The sequence below is a fragment of the Lucilia cuprina genome, chromosome 5, assembly GCF_022045245.1.
Source record: "Lucilia cuprina isolate Lc7/37 chromosome 5, ASM2204524v1, whole genome shotgun sequence".
In the NCBI taxonomy this organism is placed as follows: domain Eukaryota; kingdom Metazoa; phylum Arthropoda; class Insecta; order Diptera; family Calliphoridae; genus Lucilia; species Lucilia cuprina.
Genome location: NC_060953.1, coordinates 2,466,298 through 2,473,409, shown reverse-complemented (window position 1 = coordinate 2,473,409; position 7,112 = coordinate 2,466,298). Strand labels below are relative to the sequence as shown.

Here is a 7,112-nt window from a genome sequence, read left to right as displayed (position 1 = left end):
TGATTGAAATAACTAAAAATCATCGTAATAACATTTACCGACTCTTTAGGGGGATAGTTTGAAAAAGAGAAAAAAGTTAAACTGCCGACTATTGGTACATTTACCCTAGTTTCCTTAGTTTAGTTTTTTTCTTTTTTAACAACATGATTAAATTAAATATGTCTGTTAAATTCTTAATAAATTCTACAAAAAACAAACTTAGGAAATTTTGAAAATTTAACATAGTTTTGTTATATTTTTTTTTTGTTTCTTCTGGGGTTTGTTTTGTTTACTTTTCATTTAACCATCAATCAAACTGTCAATCACAAATGAAGTTATGTGTGCATGAAAGAGATTGATAGAATGAACAAGCATAACAAGATGAGAAATAAGAACAAGAAAAAAGAACATATATAATACAGAGCAGAGCATAGTATTATTATATTTGACAAGCTGTCGTAAAATGACATTTGAAACATATAAATCATAAATGTCATAGAAAAAAGAGGAACAAATATTTATGCTCAGACCAAAGATAAATTTTAGAGAATTTTTTCAAAATTTATTTTTTTCAGAAAAATTTTAGTAAAACAAATTTTTTTCCAAAAGAAATTTATTTTACTAAATAACAGTTTTTTCTTTTGCAAAATTAGAATAAAACAGTTTTTTCTAAAGAAACATTAGAGTACAACAGTTTTTTTATAGAAAACATGTGTATAACAGTTTCTTCTATGGAAAAAACTTTGTATAACAGTTTATTCTATAGAAAAATTCAATATAACTGTTTCCGTCAAAAAATTTGAAACATATAAATCATAAATGTCATAGAAAAAAAGAGGAACAAATATTTATGCTTAGACCAAAGATAAATTTTTTAGAGAAGAATTTTTTCAAAATTTATTTTTTTTAGAAAAATTTTAGTAAAACAAATTTTTTTCCAAAAGATTTCCAAAAATTACAGTAAAAGTGTTTTTTCTATAGAAATGTTAGAGAATAACAGTTTTTTATAGAAAAACTAATGTATAACAGTTTCTACTATAGAAACAGTTTTGTATAACAGTTTATTCTTTAGAAAAATTCAATATAACTGTTTTTCCGTCAAAAAATTTGTGTAAAACATTTTTGTATAACAATTTTTCTAAATATACATTTGTATTACATTGAATAGTATGTTTCTATTGAATAATTTCTGTATAACAGTTTTTTCTATTGAATAATTTCTGTATAACAGTTTTTTCTATAGAAAATTGTGGGTATAACAATTAAAAACAAAAAAATTGTGTATTAGATACAGTTTTTTCTATAGAATAATTTGTGTATAACACACTTTTCTATATAACAGTTTTATAACAGATTTTTCTTTAAAACAGTTTTATAACCTTTTTTTCCAAAGAAAAATTTTGTTTATAAAAGTAAGTTCCTTAGAAATAATGTGTATAACAGTTCTTTTTTGTAATAAATCATTTTAGTATAACAGTTTTGCTAAAGCAGCAGTTTGGGTATAACAATTAAAAAAAACTGTGTAATAACTTTTTCTAGTAAGAAAGTTTATGTATGACAGATTTTTCTTTAGAAAAATTTTGTGTATAACAGTTCTTTTTTCAATAGAAAAATTTAGTGAAATAGTTTTATCCACTAAAAAAATTATGTTTAATATTGTTTGCATATAAATTTTTTTGGTATAACAGTTTATTTTTCTAAAATATTTGAGTATAACAGTTTATTTTTTCAGAAAAATGTTTGTATACAAGTTTTTTCTACAGAATAATTTGTGTATTACAGTCTTTTATAGAAAAAATTGTGTATAACAGTTTTTTTGTAGAAAGTTTTGTACATAACAGTTTTTTTATATTCAATACTTTGTGTATAACAGTTTTTTGTTAAAATGTTTGTACATAACAGTCTGTTTTTATAAAAATAATTTGTGTATAACAGTTTTTTTTTTCAATTGTTGTGTATAACAGTTAAAAAATTGTTCTACTTATTTTTCTATAAAAACTTCGTTTATAATAGTGTTTTCAATAGAATTTTTTGATAAAAGATTTCGAATGTTAAATATCATAAGAACAGAGTGTTGCCAGAGTTATTCCTGATATCAACATATCAGTACCACAAAAAATATTGTTAAAACCATATGGCAGCTTTGAATATGTCAAAAATTTAAGGAATTTAGTGTTGCCACACATATTTCTTATGTAAATTGTTTAAAAACGTCACATTATTAGTTTAACTCTATTCCAAACCTGATTTTAAAGAAATATTCAGTTAAATTACAATTCCTTTTTAACAATTCTCTGGTTTCCTTTAAACTGGTACTAAACATTTAAATAGTATTCTTAGCAAGGTTTTGAGCAAAAATTTACATACATTTGTTTTTTATCCATTTCTATTCAACCCCTTTATCACCCTCACTTTTCGAGCAGACACTCGACAAATCTAGTGTGTAAAGTACTTTACAGTCTAAGTAAATCCAAGTGTACTCAAGTGTGTGCACACAAAGGCGACAGCAACCCGTAGTAAAGTGTTAAAGTACGCGGAAATATACAAATATTGGCTGCTACTTTTTTTTTTTTTTTTTGACTAAAAAGCAGAAAAGAGTTTCTAATATGAGCTAAAGATTTTTTTTAGTTGTGTGCGACAATACGGAAGTAAAAGGTTAAATATATAAATGAAAATGGCAAAGACTGACGAAATGTCATATGTAAATCTGTTGGAAAAATATATACGAAGAGAAGGGAGTTTACAATTTTGTCAAATGACACATAAAATCAAATTACACATTTTGCCAATAATAAAAATCAGTCAAATGAATTGCTAGATTTAGCGAAGGGGGGAGGAGGCATAAATGTAATAAAATATTAGTAAAATAATAAAATTACGTTAAATAATTTAGTAAATTTAAAGAAGAAAGTTTAAATTTATTAGTTTATTAAATTTCTTGGTTTTGTTTTAATTAGCTGTTGTTTTCTGCTGTTCTTGTGCTTTATTAATGAAAAATCATATGGCAGCCTTAATTTTTTGGCATTTTGTTTTGAAGCTGAAGCTGGAGAGATAAGTGTTACCACACTAACAAAGATGCCAGTTTACTAAAAAACAGTAATGCCAGACAAACAATAATGACAACTTTCTAATTTTTAAACGCAGAAAAACATTCTCTGCAAAATTAACTGAAACTCTTTAGAATTATTCAAACAATCTGATTTTTATCTTAAGTTTATGTAAAAAAAGTCTTTATTTAATTTGTAAAGCCCACTATAACTGTTGATATATTATCGATTGGAAAAAAAGTATATAAAACACAAACTATATAATAGTGTCAATGGCCAATGATTTCTATATTTATTTCAAACAAATCAACAACAAAAACAATTCTACAAAACAACTAGTACCCATATGTATAAGGCGTGGGAATTAAAGTGGAAACAATTTGAAAAACAAAAAACACACAGTCATATCAATTTAATTTTTTTTTCTTCTATTCTGTTCGGGCTTTTATCAATTAAAAACCACTTAAATGGTGGATAGTGCACTTTTGAAAAAATAGCGACACTTTAATACAATAAATGAAAAATGCCGACAACAACAGTCACCACAGTGTTGTTTGACTATACGATGGAGAAGGGAGTTAAATTATCTGTACAAATGGTTTAACGTATATGAGTACTTTTTTTTTTTTTTTTGCTTGAGTGTCGAGTGTTTTTGTCAGTCAGAGTAAACAAAGTACTTCAATAATTGCTTTAAAAGGCTTTTTCATTGATAGAAATGTTTGAGTATTTTTGTGAGGGGATTGGGGTATGTTGAATAGTAAACAATATTATAGATTTATGTTTATGACAGTTGATTAAGTGTTATGAAGAGTTTTTTTATGAGAATTTTAAAGATCCAAAATTTTTAAGTTTTTTTCTCCTATATTTGTTTAATTTAAAAATTTTAAAAGATTTTTGTATCGTTATAATCTAATTTTAACATTTTTGTATAAAAAGCAGTTGTTTTGTCAATAAAAATCATATGGCAACTTTGTATTAGTAAAAAAAGAAAATTATTGTTTAAGTTTTTCAATAATTGCGGTTTGGTTTATAAAAATCATGTGGCAGCTTAGTAAAAGGTAAAACTAGTGCTGCCAGAATATTTTTTTAAGCAAATACCTTAATAATTGCAATAATTTAGCGGCAATTGACATTTTGCAAGAAATTTCGGGGATTTTTTTAAATTTTCAAACAAAAATAACTGTTATACAGAATGTTTATATTGAAAAAAGAAGAAAAATATTTATATAAAAATGTATTTTTGCAAAATTGTTTTATCGAAAACCTGTTATACACAAATATTTCCCTAGAGAAATAGTTTTTACATAAATTTTTCTTTAGAATAAACTTTTATAGATAAATTTTCTATAAAAGAACTATAATACAAATATTTTTATAGAAATAAAACTGTTATAGAACATTTTCTTTAATTTTTTCTAAAGAAAAACTGTTATACTTCATTTTTCGAGAGAAAAATTGTTATACTCAATTTTTTCTAAAGAAAAACTGTATACTTAATTTTTTCTATAGAAAAACTATTGCAGACAATTCTTGTCATGTTTGTCTTAAAACTGTTATATATATTTTTGCATGGAAAAAAAACTGTTATACACAATAAGGCAGAAAGAACTGTTGTCCATATATCTTCTATATGAAAAAAACTGTTATACATAAATATTTCTAAAGAAAAAAATTGTTATACTTCTTTTTTTTTCTGGAGAAAAAAACTGTTATACTACCTTTTTCTAGAGAAAAAACTGATATATTTTATTTTTTCTCTATAGAAAAACTATTGCAGACAAATTGTTGTATGTTTGTCTTAAAAAACTGTTATACGGACAATTTTTTTCTATAGGAAAAACTGTTATACATACATTTTCTATAGAAAACTAAAACTGTTATACATAATAAGACAGAAAGAAGTGTTTTACATATAGCTTCTATATAAAAAAAAAACTATTGCAATGTTTGTCTTAAAAAAACTGTTATACAGACAAATTTTTCTATAGAAAAAACTGTTAAACATATATTTTCTATAGAAAAAAAAACTATTATACATAAAATTTTCTAAAGAAAAAAAAAATATACAAAAATGTTTCTACAGAAAAAAACTATTTTACATAATTTTTTCTATAAAAAAACTTGCACACAAATTTTTCTATAAAAACTGTTTTAAATAGAAATTTCTATAGAATAAAACTGTTACAGGCACTTTTTTCTATAGAAACAAAAACTGTTATACATAATTTCTTCTATAGAGAAACTTTCGCATAAACATTTTCTATAAAAAACCGTTTTAAAAACGTTATTTTTTCGAAAAAAACTCTTATAAACAAATTTTTGTTTTGGAAAAAACTGTTATACATAAATGTTCCTAGAGAAAAACTGCTTTACACAATTTGTTTTATTGAAAAGAAACTATTATACATATTTACTAATAAAAATAAAGTGTTATACATTATGTTTCTAAATAAAAATTTCTGTATAACAGTTTTAAGTACATTTTCTATAGAAATTTTATGAAATTTTTAAATTTTTTATAAAACCCTACCTCGTTTTAATGTCTCTAACATGTGTGTAACTTAAACATATTTGTTTTAACACTATTCCCCTTTAGAGATTTCATATTTAAATAAGTTACCATGTACATCTATATATACATACATATATATTTGAATGTTTGGCCATTTGTTAAGAGGAACATTTTTCTATTTCATTCAACACAGTATTTTGAAATTTTCAAATACCAAAGGAAGCGAGAACACAAAGTTATTTAAACCATCGCTAAGGTGTCATTCATTCATACAAAAATAAACTCTTTTTCAATCCATTCACTAGAAAAACAAAGGCTTTATAGTGAGAAAATTCATTTTGTAAAAAAACAACAACTACAAAAAAACATTTGACAAAACTACAAAACTCTTTAAACTAACGACAATGAATACAATCACCAATCCAATATAGAAAAAAAGTGGGTAAACAATGTTGATGTTTTTTGGGTGGGGCACAAAAAAACACCAACAATAACAACAACAAAAAAGTACCTTTAACAATGATTTTCAAACATTCCAACTTACTACATACTACATGGTTTATATGAATTAATGTTAAATGTAATGTTTGTAAATGTAGATATGTATGTTTGTTTGAATGTGTGTATAAGTTTTTGTTAAAATGGTGTGTTTGTCTGTCTGTCTTTGTATTGATTGTTATGTTTTGGTTTAAGAGTCTCTTTGTTGGCCTCAGTTACTTAGTCTATACTACTGCCCGTATTAGACAGCTCAATGGGGATTTAAGTTTCAAATTGTTTCCTGTCATCTTTACAACAACAACAAAATTTTAACATATTTCTATGTAAATATGTACACATCTTAAAATCTCTTTGTTAAAGGTTCTTCTTTTTAGGGTTTAACATTTAGTTTTTTTATTATTAAAAAGTCTCTCATTAACAAAGAAATTATTTAAATATATGTTTGTTGTAACAATTTACACTAGTTTTAATTATAATTTTATGTAAATATTAGTAATTATTCGGTTGGGTAAGAAAAAAAAAAGTTAAAGAAAATTGTCAACACTTTTATTTTATTTCTCAATAGTAGGAGTAATAAGTGTTGCCAGATGGTTCAGTAAATGTTTGAAGTTTATAAAAGGAAAGTTAAGAAATATTTTAAAAAATTAGCATTCATAGCATTCTGAAGCTATTTTTTAATTTAGAGTCAAAGTTCATTCTATATTTTTCTTTAATTAAGTTCATTTATTTCTATATTTTATTTAGATTTCTTAAACATTTATAAATTATTTGTTTTTTATGAATTTTTAACATTTTTTTAAGAAGTTAAGGTCAAAGTTTATAATATTTCAAAACAGTTTATTATTAAACAATTGCTCAATTTACAATCGATGTCGTATCGTTGTACAACTCTACAGGTCATAAAAATTTTCCATAAATATTTTTTGAAACAAAAACAAATCATTAATAGAAAATTTACGACAACTTACGATACAACCTTACAACACTGATTGTGAATTGGACAAATATTCTTTCTTTATTTTAATGAAAAAAAAACATAAATAACACATTTTAAAATTTGTATAATTTAACAGCTT

The 7,112-nt window shown here is 23.8% G+C and overlaps 1 protein-coding gene across 2 annotated transcripts in view; it reads left to right on the top strand.

The window, feature by feature from the left end:
• Window positions 1-7,112, top strand: part of LOC111685694 (protein naked cuticle) — a 57,958-nt gene that overhangs the window by 26,187 nt on the left and 24,659 nt on the right. The window lies entirely within an intron of this gene.